This window comes from Sturnus vulgaris, chromosome 6 (assembly GCF_052056855.1).
Source record: "Sturnus vulgaris isolate bStuVul1 chromosome 6, bStuVul1.hap1, whole genome shotgun sequence".
In the NCBI taxonomy this organism is placed as follows: Eukaryota; Metazoa; Chordata; class Aves; order Passeriformes; family Sturnidae; genus Sturnus; species Sturnus vulgaris.
Genome location: NC_142248.1, coordinates 20,461,460 through 20,488,185, shown reverse-complemented (window position 1 = coordinate 20,488,185; position 26,726 = coordinate 20,461,460). Strand labels below are relative to the sequence as shown.

The following is a 26,726-nucleotide window of genomic DNA, read 5'->3' as shown; positions in this document are numbered from 1 at the left end:
GCAGCAGCTCAGCAGTTGGAATGTGGCTTTCAAAAGTCTCTTCAGAACACAGTGCAATTTTCCTCAAGGCACCCTTTTCTGAATCCATCAAATGGAAAAGCATTTTACACCCAATATGATCGATTCTTTAATTTTAATTTAGGAAATAGGGTGTATTTTAAAAAAGATTTGTGCTCAGTGATCCAAAGTATATAAAAGACAATATAACTTGAAATATTTTGGGCATATTTATACCCATTTTCTTCTGTCCTATAGTATTAGTGAAAATATATAATACAAAACTTATATTTCTGTTTTCTATTTATAATAATAATTTTAAAAATTAAAAATAAACCATCTATTTTGAAAAAATCCTTCTGCAATAAAACAAGCCTTTTAAAAATATACATAGTCCAATAGTTACATGTAGATAATGTTGTTGCCTTGAAAAAAATCAGAAGAATATGAGAAAAATCTAATTGGCATAATTATTTTCAACATTTTCTTAGGGTAAAAAAAAAGAAAGAAAAATGAAAAAACAAATTTTCAATGCTGGGAAATTATGCTGAAGATCAGAATGTTTTCAGAATATTTTCTTTTTTAAAAGTACCACAAAAAGTGCATGTTATTGTACTGATATATAGCTGCCACATTTGTACTCTCAATGACTGGGCACAGATATAATATTTCCCTGTGGTTATTCTCATCGAAAAAAAACTCAAAGAAAAAGAAGGAAATTTCTTATCCAATGGGAAAGGACCTACTTCTTGCATGATGATGTGTTATGTGTCCTGTGTTTGTCCCTCAACTTGCAGATATATTACAAAGACTCCCATTTACTGGTATTGGAAGAGAACAGGAAAGCAAGGATGCTATGATGGAGTAGATGATTACACTGCCTTGTTTGCCACTTTGTAGAGGCTGGGTTTCATGTAATCACTGATAGCCTCTGGTGCTGCATTAATGGGTAAGACATTTCTGTTACTGTTGTTCACTGGTTTTTCTGGTATTTCCTTTAAATAACATTCTTTTTGTAAAGGTCTTTTTAGTTTTGTTGTTTTGCCAGTTTCTAATATCTGACAACTGAATTCCACACAGCAACAATGTGAGAGGATAATAGAAGTGGTTATAGCTTCTCACTGATATTGTAGGATTATCTCAACAGATTTGTATAATCTTTTCTGTTCCACCAAAAATAGAATCCTTAATTTTTTTTAATCTTCTAGTGAAGTATTCTGTTGAGAAAAAGTATTTGTGCAATTCTAACTATTGAAGAAAGAAAGAAGCTTCAAGTAAAAGGTGTTTCCAATTTTCGTAGGTCTTTCCCCCCTGAAAAAAGCACCACTTTGATTAAATAAACCTGATCATGTAAAATGTTCCTGTCCTTATTCTCTACAGGGATATAATACAGGGTTGAGAAAGGAGGCTTTTTCAACTCTAGCTTTAAAAAGTGGGTTGAATTCAGCTCAGCTTCACAGATTATACTTAATGCCATATAATTAGGCCCCAGTCCATATTAGGAGAAAATGATTTTGAAATCTGGTACATACAACATTGTGTGTTTTTAAGAACTTTTATTTCTGTAGTTCATCACTGAACTCTAGGAGTACTTAATAAATATTAACAAAAAAAATTTTTATTACTTCTGTTGGTAGCACTCTGAGATTCATTCTATTTTACTACACATACCTAGAAACAGACTTACCATTTGGTCCCAATACCTAATTTCAAGAACATCATCAAGTTTAACTGTTTCTTCAACAGACACTATTAAATCAATTTTGCATTGCAAACAAGAAAATTTCTTTCTTATTTTGCCTCTAATAGCTATTTCATCTATTCAAGCTAACAGAACCTGAAAGTGCAATTTCCTCCTTCCTCCTCATACAGGTCTTCTCTTATCTCAGGCAATGAAAATTGAATTTCAGTCTCATTTTAGTTAAAGTCGGTTTCACTTTTAAACTTGCCGTAGTACAATCTCTCGGTTGTAAGTACTGTAACACAATTGAAAAGAAAGCATACTTTATTTGAAATTTTAATACTCTCTTGGTTTTAGGATTTATCAAAGGAAAGCCAAAAAAAAAATCCCCTTCTATATAGTGAGAATGATTAGGAAAAAAACAGTAAGTTAGTGGAAAGGGGAGATAAGCTTCCCCTTGATTTTTTTCTTTCAACTTACAACACATCTGTATACAAAATTTCCCCACCACAAAGCAACTTATTGGACAGATGAGACTCTTTATTTGTGCTATTTTCTGTAAGTACATTGTGCATAGCAGAAAAAGACAAACCACAATGTGTTTTTAATTTAGTTAAGAAACTACACAAGAGCTCCTTGTATGTTGAGACTTTCTAAGATGACTTTTCTATGACTAAGTTAAGCAACATCTACAGAGGACATTACAAAAGAGTAACTTGGTTAGTTTTCTAATAAAAATATTGGTCAACATTTTCTTAACAAACTGGAAAAAGAATTAGTTGCATATGGAAATAGAAAAAATAAACTGTGACTCAAAATCCTTTATCCCACCTTGGGTGATATCCATGGTGATTCATCATGATTAATTAAGAAATTTTTATGTACTTATTATTTTTGCAGAGACATGCTTTCATTTATGATTCTGTACTGGCAGTTTCATAACTCATTCATCCACCAGAGATTTCAATTCTGCTTTCACAGCTGAAAGATGCCATACACATATGAGTTATTTATATGAATAAAATGGCTCGAGGCATATTGAGGTTTCACATGGACACATGGTGAAAACCACCAGGTACAAAAAGAATTTTGATATACACAGTGTTTCAGACAGATTCTAATTTAAAATTCTGTAGGGAAGATACTGGCAGAATTAATCAATTTCTAGCTATATTTTTTCCTTCCCTTGAAGACATTATTATATTCCAGCAGGATTTCATGTAACTCCTCCTGGAACAGAAGATGACTTGGCCTCTAGGATCACTGTTAAACATGGACTGCAACAGTTTTCTGAAAGTTGAAATGTGCTGGTAGAATGGCAAACAAACACACAGGAGCTTCTAAGCCACTATTTCTCTCTGATCAGTTTTCTTTCCAATTAATTTGCAAAAGAAAGTGGCTGTACTGTTAATTCTTTTCTGGAATGGAATAAAGTCTATCATCCACTTCCACTTGAAAATTCTTTGCCTCCACTTGCAGGAATCCTCACAAGCATTACGGTGGTGCAAATCTCTCACAGCAGGAATGAGTCTCACAAATGGAATAGAAGTATTGCAGTGTTACTCAACTCCCCATGCTTAACAGACAGATCAAAAAGATAAACAGACAATTACATACATATAGCTAAAATGTGATATTCTTGTGCTTCCAATAAATATGGATTAAAGACAGGAATGAGATATTTAAACCACGTCTACACTAGTCAGGTACAACAAAAGTCAGAGTTAAAAATATTAATGCCCAGGTAGTGCAAATATCTATAATTTAGCAGACAAAGCTAAAAGGTCAAGTGCTTGGGAACTGAAGATAGATAGCTGTAAACGGCTTGATATTTTTGTTCAACTGCTCTAATGATTTTTTCCATAATATTTCATGACATATTTTTAGTTTTGAATGACTGTACATATTTACGTGTAGTAGTAATATATTAAGTCCTCTCTGAATGGTAATCTATATGAGTTCATGAAAGAGGAGTTAGTTACATGAAGCTTTAGTTATAGTTAACTTTTACCAATTCACCTCAGATATACAGTTATTTCAGCAGTCTTGTTACACTTGTTGCAAGAATTGGCAACAGACTAAAATATGAGTAAGAGCTACACATTTTTCCCAGGAATATTCAACAGAATTAACAAAATAACATTTATGCTACACAATTAAAATGTCCCTTTAATATTTGCTTGAGTTTTTTTCCAAGCCATTAAAAATTTTACCCTTTTCTCTGTGTTAAAGTCATCTGTGAAATTCAAATTTGGCAGTCTAAAATATTAATATGATACATCCAAAGACTCTGCTGTATCCTCCCTCAGATAATCTGTCTGGTCTCAAATCAATGTCCATTGCATCTCATGCTGCAGTAGAGGACACTGAGTGTGCAGCATTGGTACTTTCTAGCTGAAGGAACAGATGTTGTAAATCTGAGTTTTAATTTACCAGAACCTGCAACACTCCACTAAAGTAGAAAGAGCTATTTTGAGTCCAGAAATACTCTGCTGTAATGGGGTACACCTTCTGTAATGATCACTAGCAGTAAATTAGGCATAAAATTCAGTAATAGAAACTTTTAAACCTATACTAATTTTGTCTTTCAATAGATAAGATTTAATCAAGTATAACTCATCTTATTTGAGTATTAAGTCATATAGTAATAGTCATACAGTCATGCATGATGAAAAGTATAGGGAGAGGTGTTTTACATGCATTTTACCACAATTTATGTCTTTCAGTATTTTACCTCAATAGTTCTTTTAAAACTTTCAGAGAAACATCAGGTAGGAGAGAGAACTGATCCCCGTGGAACCTTGTCAAATGAGAAAGATCTGAAGCTGGAATTTTCTGGGTACATTCCTCGGGAAGGCCCTAAATCATCTGAGCAATTCACTTGATTCCTTGGCATTCCTGTCAGGTGGAAAAAAAGTGATTTTAGCATTGAGAGAGTTAATGTTGCAGAAAAGCTGTGAAAGACAAGAGTGGATGTCTGCCCATCATCATTTATCAAGTCTTCTAAGACTGTTTCCTTCTCCTCTCCAAACATAAGAATAGAGGCTTCCAAGTGTTAAACATTTGTATCTGATAGATGAATTTCCAGTTGGCTAGGTTTTATTTAAATGTTTTCTTCAGATCAGAGTGTAGCTAAGCTAGGAATAACGTTCAGAAAGGGTTATTGTCCCACCTCTGTATTCTTTCCATTTTTGCCAATGTTGAACAGGAGCTTCAGAGTCATTTGTGGTGAAAACTAACAGTCAATTATTAGCTGCAGAAATCTATCCTACAAATCAACATGATGGCCATACTGATTCTTCTACAGAAATCACTGTACTGTTTACTTACATAGTGTAACCAGCAAGAAAAAAATGCAAAACCTACTGAGCTATAAACTACTTTTCAGGATATATATTACAGAGAATTTGTTTGAGAATTGAGAAAAGGAATTCTGCAGTGTTTTGCTTCATCACACTTTAATATTGGGAGTAGCAGACCTCATCTCTCTTAGATTAAAGTAGCTTCTGGTCTGATTGATTTCAGTTTAAACTGTTTTGTTTTATTGGAGTTTCAGCAAACCTTGTTGCTTGTGAATACATGATGTTACCCACAGAAAAATATGGTTGGTTATTTTTTGTTTCTCTGACACATTATCATAAAAATTTCTAGTAGTATCTCCCAGCCAGATTAGTTTTCTGATGTGAAGTTCTCATCCTAATTGTTGTTCAGGCACATATATTTTTTGACTAAGGGGTTTTGTAATTGTGGCATTTTAATATTCAGCGTGTCTGACTGGGAAGTGATGGAACACAAATGTAACTCAGTGTTCCAGTAATGAATAAAAGCACAGACTGATCAATAACATAATGGGAAAGAAGTGATAAAACAGTGAGCATAAGTTTGTGTCAATATGGCACCATATATAAAAATAGCTCCCAGAGGTGTTTTTACCCTCAAAATAGTCAAGATTGAGGTGGTGCAGGTCAAGTCCCTTGCGCGTTCTTAAAGAAACCACAACTGTTCAGTAGCAGTATAACAGATGTTCCAAAGAATTGTTAACTATCTAAATGTAGGTGTGGGCAGATGCACCATTTCTAGTACACATAACTTTAGGGGAAAGGGAATTTTAAAGAAAATCAATAATGAGTAGATCTGTATACAAATTACTCGTCTAATTATATTTAAAAGGTAGATTAAGATTCTTTGCTTCAGTGATTGTGGTTGAGATAAGGCAGACAAGTGATGAGAGGGGCTATTAGTGTGACCATGCATGACTGACTTGGCAAGTATTAGTAGATCAATGTGAGGCAAAATAAGTGGCAGCATAAGAGAGAAGCTTGTGCCAAAGACTCAGTCCTCCTCTTTTGGTGCTTTTCACCAAGACCATAGGAAATGCAGATAAAGGAGAAGTAAAATAAATAGATAGGTCTAAAAGACATAAGGAAATTCTATTTCTACATTAACCAATATATCAGTGACGTGTTGCAGCATAACTTTTGTAACCCTCTCAAGAACCTTACTGGCATTGCCACAGATGGACACACTCTGTGAAGAAACACTTCATAGGACCTGAATAGTTCTTTCAGGCACTATGGCATAATGATGACAAGATGCAAAACGTTATTACTGGTGGGGAATACTTTGCTTCAGGATGACCTCAGAAAGGGGAGTCAGGGGTGTGTGAAAGACTGTTTGTTTTCCTCAAGAATGTGACCATAAAAATGTAAATGTAATTCTCACTTTGTCGTCCTGATTTACTCTCACTATAGATAATCTTGTATTAATATTGGAATGGTTGTCATTCTATAAGCATCTATTTTAAAAGAATAGTAAACTTTGAAAATCACCTGTATTAGTACTAGAATTTTAAAAGCCTTGATAACTTGTTTGACTTTTCATATCTTTTTAAAAACCATCATATGTCCCATGGAGTAGCAGTGTGCAATGAAGGAATGAGTAAAAAGGTGGAAATTTAGTTATACTCCTGCTTTCTGGAATGCCCAAATGATATTTCTGTGATTTTCTTGTTTTTATTTTCATGTGCTTTTGATAAGAAAAATACAAATATGTAGCAAGTTTCTTTTAAAATCAAACATCTGAGATTTTTATCTTTAGGTTTGAGAATATCTTCCCTTTTTTTTATTTTTATACAGGTCTTTGAACTGATAAAACTGCTGAGTGATTTCATTCTCAATTGCATCTCTGCTTTGAAAGATACATAGGCTATAGGCCACTGTGAATATGTATAGAAATCCAAGATATAGTTCCTTTACTTAAGCAGGTACTATGTGCTGTCAATACACAAAAGTAGCAGCATCTTGAGCTTATCTGGATTGATTCTTGCACAGATCTCTACTGGTTGTTTTTCATAAAATTGATACAAAAAAATGAAAGGAGCTTTGCAAAGTCACATCAGGTACTTCAATAGTCTCTTTTTGAGGCAATTTTGACAAAATTATCAAGGGCTCTCAGAAACTTCTGGAAGCTGGTTCATAACTCTCTTACATCAGTATACTCCATTCCCCAGCTTACTGTCACTTGCTGGGAAGGTTGAAAGCATATAGTTTGCCCCATGGAGGCATAACTACTGTGGAGATGGTACCACCAAACACTCATGGGATTTGCCAGTCCTCTCTCTTTTCTACTCCCTCTGCCATTGGCTCACATCACAATTTGTCTCTGGTTTGCTAAGAACAGAATGTAGTTTGTCTTTAGCTCCCCTTCTTCCCACTGTGTCAAATGGATTGAGCAAGTTAAGTCATGGTACATTTGAAGCATAGAACTGTAAAAACATGTCCAGGTTAGGTGATACAGAGCAAAGTCCAGAAAAGACAGGTATAGCAAGACATGGCATTTCTTCAGAGAACATGAAACTTCCTGCACCCCAAATCATCCTTATTGTGCAACATTACAATTTATACAGTATGACACCTAGCACAGTAATTTAAGCTATATTTAGAGTCATGAGCTTGCAGGCACATTTTACTGCTGAAGCTGTATATAATCACCCCTGCTATCTGTATGTGCACACATGCACTCTCTCCTTCGGTCTATTTCTAGCTTCCTCTGCTTCAATATTGTCTTATTCTTTACAGAAGGTTTTACATAAACATAAGCTGAGGACATGTTTTCCATCAGCCACTGCTATTTGCCATCTAGACAAAGAAGATAACATTTTCATTCGTATTTGCTTAGGGCTGGTCATCATATTTCTGCTTTAGAAAGTACATCTGCTCTCCTCTAAATTAATGCCATCAATGTACTAAACAATGCAGTTCTGTGTCTGATATATTGTGAGACAAAACAGAACAAAGCAGAGACAAAAATAAAGCATCTCTGTGAGTTACAAGGGACAATCAATTAGATTCATCATCTGTTTTACATTCTAGTCACTGCTTTTAAAAGAGAGGAGTGCATAATACCATGGCAACAGTTGGAACTGCAGTTCTTTATGGTATATAATCATTATGGATTCTTCAGCATTCCCTGAAAATTGATATAAAAAGTCACAGGCGTTGTACTACCTACTATGCTGATTAAATGACAAGTTTGTAATTTACAAGTGCCTTATTGCCATGGGAAGGCAATCATACAACCCCGTTTTCTAACTCAAGGGTTTTTGAAACATGCTGCATGATTTCTAGTTGGGCTGCAAGCTAAGATTAAATTGGAAAGGATAGCATGTAGATTTTTGAACATGGTGTTGACATTTACTGGCCAATCAAATATTGCAACTCTCCTACATGACAGCAGATGTTGACCTTTCAAGCTTTTCCTATCTGCTTTCATGCATTACCTGCAGAAATTAACATTAACTCGCTTTTTGCTCCTTCCTGCTATTAATGTCAGCTGGGAATTGAGAATCATGAATTCATTTATTACACGGAATGGAGACTTGTTTTATACTCTAAGCACAGAAGGGCTGCTCCTGGGAGCTGGTATTTTTGGAAGCTGCTTCAACTACCTTTGTGGTTGAGGGATAGCTGGGAGCTATGGTGTAGAAAATGTCACTGGCAACAAGAGCAGAAAGAGACAGTGGAGGACAGATTCAAGGAGAAACCTGGGGGCCAAATACTTGCAAATAGAATTGCATGCAAAGAGCTTGAAGTCGAAAATGAAACACTTAAAGCTATTCTAATGGAGTACAAAACTAGATGCAAGGTACCAATGTCTCTTTGCCTTGTTAACCGAACTATGAAAATGTAAGTCTGCATAATACACAGCCTGGTAACAAGAAGCTTCAGGGGGTTACACAGCATTGCCTGAGGCTCTCTGGTATTATACTCTGAGGGAAATATTAACTTTGGTAGAGATGTCTCCTGTAATCTGAATAAGATTTTGATAGAATTTCAGCCAATCATGGAATCGGGTGTTTAAAAACAACAAGGAGAAAGAAAATAAGAGAAGCATTTTCTGTCTCATCCTTTTCTTATGTTAGGAGGAAAAGCTTCTTTTGAGTACCTACAGAAACATTATCATCACAAAGGAAAAGCCAATGTATACAATTATAACAGCATTCCTGCAAACATGAACTTGTTTATATGCTATTTTTTGTTATATATTTAGCTTGCCAGTGCAATTGATCATTATACTTCAAGTAATTGTTTCATGCATGCATATTTCTAATTTTATATTAATAAATTTCAAAGAGGTATGTCATTAAGCAACAAATATTTGCAAGTTACATGAATTCCAGTCAATATTCCAAATAAGCTAGGAAAACCTGCAGCCATAATTGGATAGAATCTTTTTGGTCCTGGGCCCTGATCCTCACAGAAGACTTCAACCACCCTGATCTCCTGTAGGAACTTAGAAACAATTAGACTGCTCTGAAGATAAATAACTATCCAAGGCAGATCCAGTACACCATGTGATGCTACAGTTCAATATCCTGAGATGAGGGCACCAGGCAAATAGTAGGATCATAATCCTGGATTCAGGACAGCAGAATTTGGCCTATTCAGAGACCTGTTTTGAAGAATGCCACAGCAGGCAGTTTTGCAGAGAAGATAGGTTTAGAAGAACTGATTGATTTTTCACTGCTCATTTCCCCCAAACTCAAGAATGGTCCATTCCAGTGATCAGAAAGTCAAGAAAGATAATAGGATGCCTGGATGTCCTGGAACCAGGACACGTGAAAATGGATATGATTGGTGGAAACAGAGTCAGGAATATGGAAATATTTCCCAAGTGTGCATTGCTGGGCCTGGGAAAGAAAAAGCCCACCTTGAGTAATGCCTTGAAAACGATGTGAAGAGCAGCAAGAAGGGTTTACATAGGTAGTTCAGCAGTTAAAGGAAGATAAAGAAAAAAGTGGGTCCTCTGCTGAATTAGGTAAATGAGATCTGATATGGAAGATAACTTCTTAATATATAACTTTACTGGTAAGTGTTCCCTGCAGGAATCTCAGATCTTTGGGAAAGTCTTGAGCAAGGAAAGTTTATGCTATGTAGATGAGCATCAGATACATGAACTTTTAAAGAAACTGAACATAAACAAGTCTATGGGGAATGATGGGATGCACTAACGAGTATTGAGAGAACTTCTTGATGTAATTTCCAGCCGATTCTTGATTATCATGAAAACGTTCATGAAGATAGAGGTTCCTGGGGACTTTGAGAAAGGGAAAGAAGAGGGAACCAGAGCTACAGACCTGCCAGCCTAACCTTGATCCCTGGGAAGGTGATGGAGCAAATCCTTCTGAAAGCCACAAACAAATGAAGGACAGGAACATGATTAGGAGTAGGCAGCATTGATTTACAAGGAAATAATTTTTGACCTGCCTGATATCCTGCAAAGAGAAAACTTGTCAGTGGGCAAGAGAAGAGCAGCAGAGGTTTATCTTAACTTTAGCAGGGTTTTCAACACTGTCTCTCATAACAAACTCGTTGACAAACTGATGAAAAATGGTTTAGACAAATGAGCAATGAAGTGGGTTGAAAAATGGCTGAACTGCCAGGCCTAAATGACTGCAGCACAAAGTCCAGCAGAAACACAGTCACTGATGGCTTATCTCGAGGTTTTATCCTGGTATCAATATCCTTTAACAACTTCATTTATGACATGGATGATGGAACAGAACACACCCTCTGCAGGTTTGCAGGTGATGCAAAATGGAGTGGACTGAAACACCAGATGGGGGTGCTGACCTTGAAAGGCAACAAATGGACCAATAAGAGCATTTTAGAATGGAAATCAACTTTGCAGAAAAGGAGCTGAGTCCAGTGCTATCCTGGATTAAATTAGGAAGACATTACTACCCGGTTTATTCCCCCTGCTCAGAATTGGTGAGACCAAATCTGGAGGGCTGCATTCAGTGCTGGGCTCTACAGTGCAACACAGGTGTTGACATAATGAAGCAAGTATGAAGGTGATTGTACTCTGCAGTAGGTTTCTGAGAGAGGTTGGTGAGTCTATATTCCTGGAGACTTTTGACTCCTAACTGGATATGATCCTGAGCAATCTGCTCTAGTTGGCCCTCCACAGAGCAGGATGACTGGACTGAGCAATGATTTCCAGAGGTCCCTAACCCATTATGTGATTCTGTGAAAAATCAGTTAACAGATTAAGAGATGGAGTCAGAATCCAAGGCTTCTCATCAGAGTTCTACGTTATGGTCTCCCAGTTGGTTTCCTTCAGACACTAGAGTAGTAAGTAAAAATTGGCTCACAAAACCCAGGAAGACAGCCTGGTCCTAGCAATAGGCAGCCATTACTAAGCTGTATTTATGTCCAGCCTTACTTTACACCTATCTGAGTGGTATTCCTTTCTGCTAGCACTTAATATATTCTCCGTATCAGAGGAGGGTGTGCACTGTTGCTACCACTGCAAAAGAAAAAAAATCTCTAGAAATACGTGTGCTTCAGCTTCTTTTTATTAGTAGCTCAAAACCGTGTGAGAAATTACTAATCCTTAATATTGTACCAGGTAGAGATGGATTAACTTGGAGGTTGGAATTTCCCATAAAACCACCCCAATAATTAGTTGTCAAGCCCCAACTGGACATATAAAACCAAATTTACCCTACTATTACAGAAGAGCAATAATATGTTCATTGTGAAATTGTTGGAGTCAACTTCAGCTTGTTCTGCAGGGGTCTGATTGATAGCAATTGCATTGGTAATTGAGTTCTTATTTCCTATAGGGGCTATCACTGACAGCAAGATAGAATTTCAAGAAGGGGGGAGCTACATTAATGATTAGTTGTAATATTTATTCTTATGTCAAAGAAAAAGATTTATAGACATGATATAAAAGTGCTTGCTTCAAGGTAAAAGTCAATTAAGCATGTGAAAGAGAAACAAGCTGCCTTCCTTTCTGCCAGGGGTTTTCCCACAATTGTTTTTTTGCAACTTTTTTTCTGAAACAGCTGGGAAAAGTTAATGGACAGTTCATTTCCAAGGAGTCTTTCAGTGTTCCCTGGATTAGTGATTTGGTCTCTCAGACATCAACAGCATCAGGAACAACAATTATATATAAAATTAAACATGCAAATTTAATCTGATTATATTACTACTGACCAGTTATTTGAGGCAAACATAAGGTTGGACTATGTTACGGTGCAAAATAAAAAGACTCACTTGTCTGCTAAGAAACACTAATCTGCATTTAATTTGCCATTCATGACTAATTCCTCCCAGCAGGAAAGAGAGCGAGATGTAATATGGTTTAATTTTAGTCTGCAGGCTGTCCATTCTCAAACAAAATCAGAGCTTGCTTTCCAGTTTTCAAGTGAGAGAGAATAGGCTAAATAGTCAACATGTATTGCATGTTGGTACCCAGACTATTTTAATATTATTAATAATGGCTAAGAACATTTCTAAGGTCAGAAAGAAGAATTCATGTCCACTAGATGCAGCTACTGTTTATGTGGCCCATCCCAAAAGTCTCTAAGACATTTCCTCAATGTACATTTATCTACTTTAGACACTTGCATCATGGAAAGAATGTAGATCATCAAGTCAGTGAATATTGCCATATTCACCTTCCACAAACAGTGAGTTGAGTTAGTAGGACTCAGCAGCCATTTTCTGTCTCCTGGATGCCAAAAGTCAACAACAAGAGCAGTGAATTTTTAAGGTGCTGAGACATATTAACTTGCTGACACTTGTAAAATGGAATGTTAGAATTGTTCCTAAACAAATATATATAGTGGATGAAGATCTGTTGTCTCTGACTGGTCTTTTGAGACCCTATGAGCCAACACCACACAATAGCTAACTGATACAGCAGCTAAAGAAAAAGCTGGCTTTAGAAGGTCTCAGCTGTCTTTGATTTTATGGGCATCTAACCAGTGCACAAAAAGGGTCTTCCTGAAATTAAGGTTCCTCTTCTAGCAGAAGGAACAGTAAAAACTTCCAATTCTCTCTTATCACAGCAGTCATCTCCCTCTAAAGTCATCCTGTAATGAATGCCACTAAGGAACTGACAGTTTTTATCAGCAGAAATAAAAGAATGAAGGCTCCAAAAAGCTGAGAGAGAGGAATGCCAGACAATTCTAAATTACCCTAATCTAGTTTTCAAATATGATTTCTTTTCAGTTGGAATGGGAATGCCTGATTAAATAATTGCTGAAAAGCATCTCTTGGAAGTTACAACTTGTCTCAATATACCAAAAATAACCCTACTCTAAAAGCTTTTGGGCAAGAGTGGTCATACACAGACTCTCAATGCCTGTGACCATCTGGCATGTGATGACAAGAGTCCTTCTAAAGGCAGAATAACTGAAAAAGACCTCTGCTCAAACCTGCCAAGGCTTCCACAATCACAGCTGAGTTCTGTTGCCAAGTGAAGTTTTCGCATTTTCTGCTTGAATACACTGACTAATCAATCTTTGACTTTATGGTTAGTTTATAGTCTGCAGGATGTAGACACCCTCCTGCATAGTTTAAGAAAACTGTCTGCATTAGTGAATGATTTCCAAGAGAATGAAGAAAAGCGTTTCAAGTGGTTGCAAGCACCTGTTTGATTTGTGAACATTAGACTGCTAGTAGTTGTCTCACATATTTCTTGGGCAAAGATTATATTGGCCTCCCCTCCTCAGTCAATGTTTTTCCTCCAGTCATTTCTGCTCCCATTCACTCTACCCTGTTGGTTTACTGCTGTACCTCAGGAAAATGACAACAGACATACGTGTTAGAACTCTGGTGGCACCTTAGTAACGATGTGACAAGACAGGCCTAGCTTGACAACTCATTGGAGCTGGATATAATTGTCAAAACATTCAGTGTAGAAGTCAACAAGTTTTGAAGGGAATGAATGACTTAAATCTGCCATTTTAGAAAGCTTTATATTATGTTCCTAGCAAAGGAATCTAATCCACATGTTTATAATCTCTCATTTAGTCTCCAACACAAATTTGCTTATAAAGTTAACCAAATTGGACTGTTATAGCATCTTATTCTTTCTCACAACTTTACACTAATTCACTTGCCCCATATACATTTTTACTTTATTTAACCTTATTTATGAACTTGTTTATTAGCACAGCATTTTGTTATTTCTGTAAGTTTGTTTCATTTCTCCTTTGAATTCATTATATTTTACTGAGCAAACTCGAAAACTAGCCTGAACTGAAAATGTAATGAACCACACTGAACCATTTATCAGTTTAGGAAGTGTGAGAATATATTTTACAAGGCATATATCAGCATCACAACATATAAGCCAATCAATTTATAAGCAACCAGTGGTTGCAGTTCTTAACAAAATCATAAACATTGCTGAACATTTTCTTTCTTATTCTTCAACAGCTAAAGGTGACAGTTTTCCATAACAGAGTTTAAAAATAAACCTAGATGTAAAGAAATCTATCCATAGTGCACAGAGATGGCTATTGACATAAGAGCAACAACTAAATCAATGACTAGAATTCAGTGATTCAGGCCATCAGGGTCTGATTGTTTAGGGCTTAATTAGTGATAGCTAATGGTTTTGTCTTTTCTAGACAACTAGATATACTAGATCACAAACCCCTACAGAATACTGAAATAATACCTCACATTATTTAACACTCGTTGTTGGATTTCATTTGTCTTAGGAAGAAGATAAGCAAGTTGTGTTCTGCTGTCCATATTTATAATGTCAGCTGATGGTACACTGCTAAAAGAGTACGTATTATTACCAAGTGAGCATGAACGAGAAAAGACTTGGCATATGCAAAAACCTGTAGCGAAGCAATTTAAAAATATGATATGAGAGACACTCTAGAATTTTCTTGTAGTTTTTAGTAAGTGTGCAGTTGATCTGTCGTCCATCTGCCGCAATGCTGTTTACAGCGTACATATGTCATTTATTCTTGATTATGCTTTTAAAGGTAGCATATCTTCTCACATGTTATTTTATTATGAAGCTTGCAATGTGTTTTGACTGTCTGGACCTGTTAGAGAGAAAATTTAAGTCATATAATGATTTAAAAGATTTTATTAGTATATACTTTTCACACTCCGGAATTCAGATCCTGTTTCTCTTTCTCTGATTAGCCTTTATTTTATGATATTGAGAAATTTTTCACTGACTTGTTTTTTAAACTTTTATATATTTTATTTCTAATTTTTTCGTTTACTTTTTAGTGGCTACGATGATAACAGTTCTGGGCACTGCAGAAATTCAGCAGCTACATAATTGTTATATAGCCTAAGAATAAGAAAGGAAAAGGAGCTGTTTTCTGTTTCAGGCTGATTAAAACTATGTTAAACTATATGAAACATACTACCTAATATATGAAAGGTCAATTTTTTTTTTAATAGATTGAGATGCAAGGATGAGATCTGGAAATAGTAATACCTGACTTTTAGTAATTACTTTTAGTAATATCTGACAAAGATGATCACTGCTTTAAATTTGAGTGCATAAAAAGAGAACCTTATGTCTTACATAAACACGACAGTTGCATGGCATTATTCTCCAAATGTAAACACAGTTGAGCAAAATTGTCATAAAACCATGAATTATTCCACCAAATTTTCTAAAACACTGATAACTCCTAAGAAATTTTGTTTTCATCCAATCTTTTGAACCTGTAGGAAAAGGGCCCTTGATATTTGAAAATTATAGGGAATTTCTTCATGGGGTTTGTTTCTCAAGAAGATTTTTTTGAGAATGAAATTAGCAAAAATGGACAGTTATGAGATTTTAAAAGTACTAAAGGTAAGAGTAAATAATGATCATAATAATTATAATTGATAAATTGCTTTTTAAAGTGGATTTTAGATAATTCTATCAGTTTTATGAATTGTAAGTAATTGTGTTTTGTTGAGGGCTGCAGTCTGTACTTTCCTGTAGTTCTCACTATGCATTTTCCAAAGTGATAAATATATATTTTGATATTTTAGACAACCCCATTATTGTTCATCAGTGCAGTGACTCTCAGATACTTCTTTTAAAATTAAGATATTATGAAATAGTAAAATTTTTGTGTGCTGTAATCTATCATGAAAGAGGTTTTATTTATAAAAAACTTAAAGATAAGTCCAGAATCAGTAAAAATAAAGTGACAGCTAATTATGGAGTACCTTGCTACGAGCTGTCATATTATGATGATGATTTAGGTGTTTCTATACTGTTGTATATAATATATATGTAAAGACATGACCTCATACTAATTTAAAGGTTAAATTGTGTCTTCATTTCATTGTTTAGTGGACAGCTGGCAATGTTAGAGCCACTAGTCTTTGTCAAGACATATACGGCTGACATTTAAAGATATGGCCATCATCTTGAGTTTGTGAAAAATAGAATTATTTAGAACTAGGGCAAATCTTTCATTGAGTTAGAAATCAATGGTATTTCTGAATATTTGGAGGTTTGAATTTTTTTCTTTTTTTAAACATTTATTTTTATCACGTTTCTGTAGAAACTTCCCCTTAATAAACTGTAAACACCCATTATTCAAACTCCATCTTTGAGAAATATTAATCTCAACCCATGTTTTTCATGTAATATTAAAATTATATTAACTATGAAGAAAAGATTTAACATGGTATGAGAAAATAAAGCTAAGCAGCAGTAGATATTAGTTTTATTAAAATTAAACACAATAATACGTATCTGTGAAGTACTCTCACAATTTAGCTTTCAAGAGACATGTAATTCCCAAATGTGCTTAGAAATGGTTTTATTAAAAAAAATTAAAAGTATGGCAATAAAAATATTTGTTAACACTTAGTGCAGGGCAACGATAGGTTTCAGTTTTTCCTGTGTCACCATTATATTGATGACTACAGAAGCAAAAAAAGAAATAATTGCATTCCTGTCCAGCATGGAAGAGAGCCAAAGCACTTCTGCTCCTTGAGTCATTGATCTCATCAATACATTTAGACTGCCCAGAGGAGCAGATTCTATCCACTGTGTCAGGAAATAGTTTTTGTAAGTTAACTTTTGGGTTGGTAAAACTTCTGTCTCTTGCAAGATAAACTAGGGAGGTATTTATCTTATGAAGAACAGTGACTATACTTAAATATAACTACAGCTGTAATTTATTTTTTAATAAAGATTGCATTTAATACTTTTCTGTTCAAAATCATTTTATTTTCTTTGATCAAAAGATTTTCCCTTTTATTATAAAGATGCAAACTAAGACTAAACTGTGAAACTGAAACATTTGTACTTTTCTCTATCACTTTGATGGAATTCATTAGAATACTTTAATTACTATTCTTTCTCACGTTGACATTTCTCTTTTAAGTGTCTATATATTCAGGAGTTAAAGAATCTGACTCATGTAAGCAAAATCTTCAAAGGAATGCAATTCTTGGAAATGTATTTTCTCACTTTCCAGAAAACAATAAATTTGGACATCTTCTCAAGCAATTCTCTGATTTTCTATATATCACCTTTTTCATTTTTAAAATAAGACTATAATAAAATTCCTTTAATAAAGCCTATATGAAGGTAAAAATTTCTATATCAAAGTACTTTTTGCTTAATTTAATTGAGGACATAGTCATATTTAATATTATTCTGCTCTCATAGTTGACATTGAATTGACTCCTAGACGTGAATATTCTGATACAATTATGTTTAGCAGTGCCTGGTTCAGAAGTGTACCAACAAAATTTGAGATGTGGCTTGCCAAATTTTTGTCTCTAAATGAAAATTATGATAACTAAATTGTTATAAACTGTTAGAAACTACTGTTTGAATCTCCAGGGATTTAAAAGATATGGGAGATATGAAAAAGAAGAAATATTTTTTAGAAATATTTTTAAATCTTTGGTTTCACACCTTACAAAAATATATGCATCCATGATAGGGAAGGTTAAAACGGTTTTAGAACATTGTCATTTCAGACACAAACATGGACTAGACAACAGCTCTAAATCCTAGAATAGAGAAAGATAGGGAACAATATTCAGATGTTTTATCCTGTAAAGTGTCAGACAATCACAGAACGGTGTAGGTTGGAAGTGACCATTGAATTCATCTTGTATGATGCACCTGATCGAGCAACCTCAGCTAGACCAGGCTGCCCAGGACTATGTCCATGGGAGTTTTAAATATCTTCAATATTTTGGAAATACTTAATTATAGTTTTCTCCTGTTAGGAGCAATATAGAGAGCATTCTGTGTAGAGTTTTGTCGTGAGATCCAGTTGAAATTGTTAGATGCATTAGAACTCACAAAAATTTAAATAAGCTTCTGTAAGACTCCTTAGCAACACATGATTTTAGTCAAGACAGCACTGTGTGGTTAAATTTTAATTGGAGTACTTTCTATGAATGACTTAAAGGAAGATATTTTTCAGAAGAATTTCAAAATATTTCAGAAAAAAGTTTTTATTGGTTTTCAGTTCTCCATGTTGCTATTCCATTGTTCGATTGTTATTTTCCTGAGACTGTAGTTATAATTTTTTGCTAGACTTATAATTTAAAATAAAATAATAAAATCATATCTTGCATTTTAACAGAAATGTTGGTCTGGTTTTCAATGTGCAGTTACTTTTTTCTAGTAGACCAAGAGATGGTTTAACAAAAAATTGATTCAAGACACTTGCAGTAGAGCTTAGATATGCAACAGGAAGTCCAGCAGATTCATTGCAGGAACCCAGCAAATATCTACAGAATCGAAAGTTTTTTTCATTTCTACTACAATCGGCAACTGTATCTTGAGATGAATATAAATCAGTTCCTGACGTTCCTGATAAATAACCATGTCCATGTTAAAGAGTAGCAGAAATTCTTTTGCAGCCTACAATTCTATGATGAATTGAAAGGGATGAGGGATAAAGAAAATGTATATTCCTCAGTATAAATCTGGAAAATTATCAAAAGTTCAGATGGGTGATAATATTATAGGATTGATGTTTAATTCTTCATAAAAGTAAAATAATACCTTAATATTACTATTAGCCTGATCTAAGGACAATTTAATTCAGGATATTTAACACTGGGTAATCATCTCCCATTCCTTTTGTGTCAGTTTAACTTCTGAATTTCATATACACAGCCAAACTCTTGATCTACATTTGTATTTTGGGGCATAATTTGATTTACCATTTCTCCTGTTTTTACACAAAATGTGCTAATGACATGTATAAAATGGAATACATATTCAAAGAGCCAAAGAAGAGATCTGAAGAATCCCTGTTTGGCTGCAGCATGCAGGGCATATCTATCTCTGTTAGAAAAATGTCATTTCCCATATGAGCTGTGCTAATGTAGTGCTTGTCATCCTAAGCTGTTTTTTTGCTGTGCAGTTGGTCAGCCTATTGCACCTGCAAACTATCTCTATAACCATCAAAAGACCAGTTTATGCCATAGCACTTTCAGAGCTCTCATCATCCAATCAAGCTAAAAATACTAAAAAAGCAGTTTTTCTTGCAATATTACAGCACCCCTGCTTCTGCCCCAGATGGAGATGAAGCTGAAGTGTGATTTCTAAGATGGCAAAGAAAATGCGTGACAGACAGAAATGACAAGGCTTTGTCTACAGCTGCTGAGACAATGAGGTGAAAAGCCTTCCCATTGTCCCAAAGCAATATGTGCAGGGTTAGTTATGCTATGTTATTTGAACACACATGTTGAGCTCAATTGGATAAGCAGAAAAGACTCACACCATTTGTATTTGTGTATTAACCTCTCAAAATGCATGCATGTTTAATTTTTTTCTCTATGATTCTGACATCTGTGGAACTAGGAGGCCAAATGAAGCAATATAAAACTGACTTGGTCATCCAGACTGCAATGATAATACTGTGGCAAGAGTTTTGCTTCCTTCAGTTTAGAAAATGAAGCTATACAAATAAAGTTCTGAATATATGACAGTAAAATTCTAATTAGATAACAGTGGAAGAAAATGCAATGACAATGGTCAGCAATTGAAACAAATATACTGTTGTTGAAGACATTAAAAAATCTGATCTACTTCACACTTGCTCTGGGTTGTGGGTTGAAGGAGAAAATCTGAGATCCCTCCCAGCCTAAATCATTGCATGGATCTCTGATTCCATGCAAATAGAGCATGGAGCTCTTACCTATATGTTGGATAAATAATTTCTGATAATAACATCAGACAAGATATATAGCAAACATTTCTTGATGTTGTTTTGCCATATAATTTAGAAAACCATTCTGTTACAGTGAGGAGTTGTCTGCAGCTGTCTTAGTCCTAAAAGAGAAAAAATTATTCGAATGTGTAAACTGGAAAATGCCACCTCTCCTTAAATATGGTGATACAGAAATGTTTAAACATTCAATTTTTTTCTTTCTTGAACCATTGTATTTCATGTCAACCTCAGGGAAAAAAATGATTTGTCTGATTTTTCTTAGTAAACTGACATCACAGTCAACTAATTCCCTCCAATACAGTTCCATCTTTCAATTTTTAACCTACCATCTGTTCAGTCTTACTTGCAGGCCCCTAAACTATTGAAAGGGATCAAAAGCCATTTGTTTTTTTCTGTTGTTCTAAGCATTTATTTATATTTCAAACAGCTTTCACAAAACAAATATTACAAAATATTGATCTTAGAATATCATGGGAAGCTATCTAATGTTACAGTAATCCAATTCATGCCACTGACTTGTGTAGACAATATTGTATGCAGTGGTAATGAATGATGAAATGAAAGGACCAAAAGAATTTTGTTTCACTGCTTAGAGGTATTTATCTTCCACGTATCTTTTTGACCCCAAGAGTTGCAGTATAAAGGCAAAGACATAGCTGTTAAGAAAGGGGAAAAAACCACTGGCATTGTTGTGGTAAGTACTTGTTACCAACCACCTTCCCAACAGGATGCAAAGGATGAAGGCTGGCAGCCAGAGCTGGCTGCTGCTCATTTGTGCCTCATCTGCACAGGAGATTTCAACCATCCAGGCATCTACCAAGTCAACACAGAGTAGTACAAGGGAGCCAGGAGGATTCTGTGCTGCACTGAGTATTTCATAACTCTGAGAAGGGGCCAGCCAGCCAAACTGGCTGACTAACATTCACCAGACAAAGCTAACACTAAAAAAAGCTAACAGTATGTTTATCCTACTTAAAAGAAAAATGCAAGATCCAGAATTCCAGGGCTTCAGTCTCAAGAAAAATTCTAGAATATGTATTTCTATCACTTTCAAGCATACTACTACAGCCAAAATATATCAGAAATATATGGATATATCAAAGTTAGAGCAAACTGATTGCCCTCAATGTTGAAATCACTCATTTTGAAGAAAAGTGGAAACAGCCATTATCATGTTCCTTGAAAGAACCTTTTGTAAGACTTTCTTTCTCATTTCTATTCCCTCTTAAGCTGAGGAAGCATGGGCTGGATGAATTTATTAATTAAACTATTTTAAAAAATCATCTGAACCACTAAATTGATAAAATATTCGTCAATGGACGGACAATCAGCTAGTGACTACTGAGAAGCAGGGTAAGACACAGATGGCATTGTTGCCAACATTTTTCCATATCTTCACAAAACCAAAATTCTCACAGAGAAAAATCGTATATTTAAAGAGACTTCTTGTCTCCTATTGTTCGAAATAAAATATTTATATGCACTAGGAATGTGAATAGGATGTTTGAGGCAATTTTCAGCATTTTGAGATTCTTAATTCTGTGATATTTTTATCATATGACAATTTTAATATGACACAATGTAAAGTTTGAGTATGAAACACAGGATGTCCCCTATAAGGTTTTAGTTGCTGTTTTTATGGTCATATACTTCATTTATTTAATATTTTAGGAGACTCAACATACCAACTGACAACATAAAATCCAATATGAATTAAAATAATTAAGTAGAGAAAACATTCCCCTGGATTTTGCATTATTTCATTATGGGACAACCTAGTAATTTGAAACAGATAGCATTATTGATAAATAGATACCTTAATCTAAATGGAACTTTGGAATGGAACTTAATCTAAATGGAATACTCTTACTTCAGAAATTCTCTGTGTGATTTGGTATTAATTTAAAAATATATAACTGTCTAAATGTGGATAACTTAACCTCTGCCCACATGATTTGTAGAATACTTTGTTTCAGTAATTATCTCAAGATAATTACTGGATAACTTCAAGACAAACATCTTTGCTCATTTGAAAGTAGTACTTCATTGCTAATTACAAATAAAGATGATAAAGTTTGCAATAGGTGAGTGTACCTATTCTTAGGCAAAGTTATATCCTCACGATTAACCTTGGGGTAATCCAAATCTTAACGGGAAGAAAGCATACACATTCAGCCCCTCAAAATGCTAAATCTGTAAGGACAAGGAACAAGTCTCAAGCTGGAGCACATCACAGACACACACTGGATTTTTTGCTACTTCTCCAAGAGCATGTGGATCTCATCAATGCAATCTCTTCTCTTGCCCAAAGACTGGGGCAAGTGAAAATGATCAAAATGGGCCAAAAACAACAACAAAAAAAAAATTTTATTTTCTTCTTCAAGGGAAAAGACGAGAGAAAATGTGCTTATAAATATGATCCCAAGAGAAATAAAACAATTCTGAACTGAGTTTCTGACCTCTATTCATACTATTGCTGTCCCAGGAATCATGTAGGTTATGTGGCTTCCACTAGAAAACGGACTCCAAAAGGTACTCCTGTGTACCTCTAGGACGGTTCTGTCATTGCATCTGTTTCATTTTTACATCACAGTGAAAAGAGAAGGTGAAATTTGGCTAGAAACATCTAAAATGGAACTTCTTTTCAGTATGTTGCTATCCCCTGATGTTCTTTCATCTTAGAACCATTTCCAGAGTCTCCAGGAGGAAATGAAAGCCATATTTTAATTTTTCCTTAAAACGAAATCAAATCAAATCAAACTTTTGAATTAATTGAGTAAAATTCCACTGAGAGAAAATTCACCCTGTAATTTTCTTTCTGTACAGCACAGAACCTCCACTACGACAATAACAAAATTTAAATGGATGGTAGCAATTTAAATACAACTTTAAATGGATGATAGCCATTTGAATACAAGTTTAGTAGAGACTCTGACCCAGACTGCTGTATTGTTTTTGAATACATTATATGGCTAAATTAATACAATGAAATTAATATCACGGCTTTGTATATAAAATATTGTCCTGCTTTTGGCTGGAACGGAATTAATTTCTTCTAAATGTCTGGTCTAGTGCTATGTTTTGGATTCAGTATGAAAATAATGATGGCAATACACTGACTATTTAGTCAGATTTCTATTTGACTAGTCTCGTCTGTCTTGGTTTTCCTCCATATGTTTAGCTTTTCTAGGATACCAGAATAAACGTAGTATCTTTCTTTCCAAAATAAATTTGATCTGTTCTGAATCAATGAAAAAGGATTTAAAGCCCTATTTACTCCTTTCTATGCTATGTCTACCTTACTTCCTGTGTATCATGAAAAAGTTGAGACAGCATTTTGAATTAATCATTTGATTACAGCTTTATTTGGTAAAATTCTTTGTAGCATTTGTCTGGAGAAGGATCTTGAACTCTCCTGGGACTACTTGTTAAAATTCTCCCAATAATCTCAAGAAAGTTTTGGATGGAGTTTTTTACTTCTGGCTGAGAGCCTTGGGTGATTGAAGTACTGATAAATCGTACTAAAGAGCAAAACTGAACTTGAAGATTCATAATGGCCTTCTTTGTTTTGGGGAATAACTGGATTGTGAAAAGCTATTTCAAAAATATATCCTTCTGAGAAGAGAATCCTTGGTGTCTTCTAGCAACTCCATTCAGAGTATTCCAGCTGAATATTTTTACTTATTATAATAATTATGAATAAATATTAATTTTGTAAAAGTAGACTGCCTTCTTTCTACCACCTATTTTAATGAATAATACATACTTTTAAAATGAATAAATTTTCTTTTAGTCCTTCATTTTCATGAATGAATTTGAAAGAGAAAATATTCAAAGTGCTCATTGAGATTTGGATGAGCATTCTGTATGCATATATTTTACCTAACACTGGAGGATTTATTTTTTTTGCTTTTTAATAAAAATTTTAAATGCATGGGTTTTTTTAATTTTAAACATCGTATTTTCATTATAACATTTGAAATAGCCAAATATATTCCATTCCTGTTTTCTGACAGGTATTTCTGACTTTTTAAACAATATTATCTTTCAGTTTATTGGTTTAGAGGCTAAATGAACACTTTGAACAAATAAATGTACATAATTTGTTTTTCTCTGTGACAAAAAGCTAATATAAAAAATGACCTTTTGGGGGAAGAAAAATTTCATCATATTTTTTGCTTCCCTCTTTTCAGTTTCAAATGTTGTCTTAAACTGAAAACAGTTGAATCTCACTACAGTGACAGGTGTCTTGAGTTGGGTCACATGAACTCTGGATACAAACAATCTGTACATGTATAACATTTTCCTAAAGATTCTGTTATTGCCTGCTCATTGCCCTTAAAACTGTGTGTATCTTGGCTACAGTTTTGTTTGCAACATCTATTGAGATGAAACATCAGGACATCGTACCCCTGCCATTTCTGTACTGGTTGAAGACATTTGACAGATGTACAGTGTCTGCTTGCATAGCCTACAAAGAAATGTTGCTGTGAGCTATGTTAGACCAGGATAAGAGTAAAGAGCTGATTCAAGGTCTAATCTCTGTGTCTCTTGGTAAGTGCATCAGGGCTGGGTTTTGCTGTGCTTCAGCAAAGCCACTTGTGCTGTACTCTTCCTGCTGACTTAGTGTATGAAACCTATAAGGAGCGTGGAAGAACTCTGCAAACTTTTAGTCTTTAAGCTTCCCAGGTGAATGAGATACAGAAGTTATAAATTGCTTCAGGTTTGACATAGTAAAAATGAAAGTAGTCTTCTGCCATGTCTGCACTGAACTTTGTGGTTTTAAAAATGACCTCACAACTTTAGTTCTATAACTGCAGTAAATAAAAATGAACAGCTTTAAAACTAATTTTTCAAAATAAATTTTGAGCAAATGATTATTTAGACTTTTTGGACTAGAGGAGATGTTATTTTCAATTTCAGCCCTTTGTAGGAGATATTTTTTGAAAGAAAATCTTCCTGTTCGATGGCTTTTCAGGAATAGGGGAGGAAGGAGTGTATTTGTTACTAATTCCTCAATATAGGAATATGCCTAGCAAAGCTCAGACATGAGAAAATTTGTTCAGTGTCTTAGTCCTCTGTTGAAAGCCCTTTATGAACAAATAAAAATTCCAAACTAACATAATCACCAACACAATACCCTCAAAAGCAAGCCATAAATAGGCAAAATACAAATGTGCCTTAAGAAATGCCCACCCCAATTTGCAGTCAATACTTTCTTTTTCTTTTGCTCTTTCTTTCTTTCAGTATAGTTCACATATAGAAATATAAGCATAAACCCACAGAAATACAAACAAGAGGAAAGAGAATGTTTTTGGTTATGTTTATTAGTTGTCCAGCTAAAAGAGTTGTAGACTGATGTTTTAATTTTTTCCTAGAATCAACAAAGTTGCCGTGCCTGCTACAAAGTCCTCTGCAATCTGTCCAGAATCAACAGCGAAAAGGGCAAACTACAAGTGGAGTGGATTCATAACTTTTAGGTTCCAAATGCCCAAATATATGTTTTAAAAGCCTTGCAGGAATACATTGGCTCTGTCTGAACATTATAAAAGAAAATACACAGGAAAAGTTTACTAAAATAAATTTATCTCTTGACTAATCTCTATTTTGATGTCAAGTACTTTTAGTGTTAACCAGCAGTAATTTTATTTCATGATAGCAAAAGAGATGACAGTCATAAGATCAAATTTGAAGGGAGATAAAAGAATCTTGTGAGTAATCACAAAGAGAAAAATAATCTTAAAATCCCAACGTGTTTAATGTGGGTATGGAAGCCTATTTGAAACACTTGGTATACTTTTATAATTGAAAATAAAGAGAAAATACATTAAAATCCTAGGAACATTTTTTACAATATTATGATCTTTCTTCTCAAAAATGTATAAAAGTTTGATAAGGTTTCCTTTTATATATATATATTCAGAAATGTTAACTTATTTCTTTGTATCTTTCCATGACTCTCTCTAAGGCAGACAGGAGGACATATTATTTCAACAGCTTCTGCCTGAATAGTTTGTAGACATTAAAGACTTTGACTCATATATATAGAATGAATTAATTTGAGACAGCTGAAACAGTTTCCATTCCTGCAGTCTGCCTTCCTATCTCCTGCCAGGCATATTAATGTGAAGTATATTAAAGTTAGTGGTGGTTTCTGTTAGCATAACAGTCTGTAAACTGCGCTGGTTCATCAGCAGCCATGCCTTTCACAGCCTGCTCAGACAGCCCTGCTGTGGGAGTGTAAATTTATGGCAGAGCAGAGGGATGGAGAAATGAAGATGGTAACCACTGCAGCTAGACAAATTTAAGCCAATGCTATAAATGACTCAGCATCTGCAGCAAGAACAAACTCGTCCTAAACTTCATTTTAGCTGGCATGTTCAGTTCAGCAAACACAAATGATATTCCGTTTAGTTTTTCTCCTGGACACACCAGAAATAGCTGAATTCAGCATTATTGCAGTGTAAATGTCAGTTCATGTTCTTGAACCTTACTTAGCTCTATGTACTAATTTCTCATGACATGTTTTTCTATTTTATTGTAACACTCAAATTAAATTTC

At 34.6% G+C, this 26,726-nt stretch overlaps 1 long non-coding RNA gene across 2 annotated transcripts in view; it reads right to left on the bottom strand.

Moving 5' to 3' along the window:
• Window positions 1-1,673: 1,673 nt before the first annotated feature.
• LOC148223346 (uncharacterized) overlaps window positions 1,674-26,726 on the bottom strand; it is a 153,287-nt gene continuing 128,234 nt past the window's right edge. For both annotated transcript variants that reach the window (XR_015804549.1, XR_015804548.1), the window contains 2 exons: window positions 4,413-4,576; window positions 1,674-3,254 (listed from right to left, as the gene is read on the bottom strand). This is a non-coding gene — a long non-coding RNA (uncharacterized LOC148223346). The remainder of the gene's footprint in view (window positions 3,255-4,412; window positions 4,577-26,726) is intronic.